The sequence below is a fragment of the Populus nigra genome, chromosome 2 (assembly GCF_951802175.1).
Source record: "Populus nigra chromosome 2, ddPopNigr1.1, whole genome shotgun sequence".
NCBI classification, from domain to species: domain Eukaryota; kingdom Viridiplantae; phylum Streptophyta; class Magnoliopsida; order Malpighiales; family Salicaceae; genus Populus; species Populus nigra.
Window position 1 is genome coordinate 17,681,201 of NC_084853.1, and position 2,500 is coordinate 17,683,700.

The window sequence follows — 2,500 nt, forward strand, 5'->3', positions numbered from 1 at the left end:
CTGGACTGGCCGGGCCATGCAGGAAAATTCATCGAGGGGACACGCTGACGAAACAGCGCTGGTTCAGGCACGGCGGGCAGTGGTGGAATCGGCAGCGCCGACGAAATCGGCAAAGTCGGCAGAATCGGCAGCGGGTGCTGGCGATGGGTCTGGACGGGCTGGATAGTCCAAGGCTCGACGAGAAAGACTGCTGGTTTAGACACTGGGGCAGTGGCAGCCCGCGGGACAGTGTCGGCAGATTCGGCAGCGCAGATTTGTGCGGCTGCAGGTTCGTCGGGGAAAATCGGCAGCGCAGATTTTGCGACGAACATGGGCTGGGCGATGGACTGTCCAGGCCAGGCAGGAAAATTTGTCGAGGGGACACGCTGACGAAACAGCGCTGGTTCAGGCACGGCGGGCAGTGTTGGAATCGGCAGCGCCGACGAAATCGGCAAAGTCGGCAGAATCGGCAGCGCAGATTTTTCGACGAACACGGGCTGGACGGTGGACTGTCCAGGCCAGGCAGGAAAATTTGTCGAGGGGACACGCTGACGAAACAGCGCTGGTTCAGGCACGGCGGGCAGTGTTGGAATCGGCAGCGCCGACGAAATCGGCAAAGTCGGCAGAATCGGCAGCGCAGATTTTTCGACGAACATGGGCTGGACGCTGGACTGGCCGGGCCATGCAGGAAAATTCATCGAGGGGACACGCTGACGAAACAGCGCTGGTTCAGGCACGGCGGGCAGTGGTGGAATCGGCAGCGCCGACGAAATCGGCAAAGTCGGCAGAATCGGCAGCGGGTGCTGGCGATGGGTCTGGACGGGCTGGATAGTCCAAGGCTCGACGAGAAAGACTGCTGGTTTAGACACTGGGGCAGTGGCAGCCCGCGGGACAGTGTCGGCAGATTCGGCAGCGCAGATTTGTGCGGCTGCAGGTTCGTCGGGGAAAATCGGCAGCGCAGATTTTGCGACGAACATGGGCTGGGCGATGGACTGTCCAGGCCAGGCAGGAAAATTTGTCGAGGGGACACGCTGACGAAACAGCGCTGGTTCAGGCACGGCGGGCAGTGTTGGAATCGGCAGCGCCGACGAAATCGGCAAAGTCGGCAGAATCGGCAGCGCAGATTTTTCGACGAACACGGGCTGGACGGTGGACTGTCCAGGCCAGGCAGGAAAATTCGTCGAGGGGACACGCTGACGAAACAGCGCTGGTTCAGACACGGTGGGCGCAGTGTTGGAATCGGCAGCGCCGAGAAAATCGGCAAAGTCGGCAGAATCGGCAAAGTCGGCAGAATCGACAAAAAAGACTGTTGGTCTGGACATCGGGGCAGCGGCAGCCATGCCGACAGGGGGGGAAATCGGCAGCACAGATTTGTGCAGCTGCAGGTTCGTCGGGGAAATCGGCAGCGCAGATTTTTCGATGAACATGGGCTGGAAGATGGACTGTCCAGGCCAGGCAGGGAAATTCGTCAAGGGGACACGCTGACGAAACAGCGCTGGTTCAGGCACGGCGGGCAGTGTTGGAATCGGCAGCGCCGACGAAATCGGCAAAGTCGGCAGAATCGGCAGCGGGTGCTGGCGATGAGTCTGGACGATTTATAGTCCAGGGCTTGATGGAAAAGACTGTTGGTCCAGACAATGGGGCAGTGGCAGCGCGGATTTGTGCAGCTGCAGGTTCGTCGGGGAAAATCGGCAGCGCAGATTTTTCGACGAACAGGGGCTGGGCGCTGGACTGGCCGGGCCAGGCAGGAAAATTCGTCAGGGGGGCACGCTGACGAAAACAGGGGCTGCGGAGTGGAAAATCGGCAGCGCAGATTTTTCGACGAACAGGGGCTGGACCGGCCGGGCCAGGCAGGAAAATTCGTCAGGGGGGCACGCTGACGAAAAGAGGGGCTGCCGCGTGGAAAATCGGCAGCGCAGATTTTTCGACGAACAGGGGCTGGACGCTGGACTGGGCCAGGCAGGAAAATTCGTCAGGGGGCACGCTGACGAAAAGAGGGGCTGCCGCGTGGAAAATCGGCAGCGCAGATTTTTCGACGAACATTCGTCAGGGGGGCACGCTGACGAAAAGAGGGGCTGCCGCGTGGAAAATCGGCAGCGCAGATTTTTCGACGAACATTCGTCAGGGGGGCACGCTGAGGAAAACAGGGGCTGCCGCGTGGAAAATCGGCAGCGCAGATTTTTCGACGAACAGGGGCTGGATGCTGGACCGGCCGGGCCAGGCAGGAAAATTCGTCAGGGGGGCACGCTGACGAAAAGAGGGGCTGCCGCGTGGAAAATCGGCAGCGCAGATTTTTCGACGAACAGGGGCTGGACTGGCCGGGCCAGGCAGGAAAATTCGTCAGGGGGGCACGCTGACGAAAAGAGGGGCTGCCGCGTGGAAAATCGGCAGCGCAGATTTTTCGACGAACAGGGGCTGGACGCTGGACTGGGCCAGGCAGGAAAATTCGTCAGGGGGGCACGCTGACGAAAACAGGCGCTGGGGCCTGAGGGCCTGGGGCCCTTGGGGGCCCTTGGGCGCT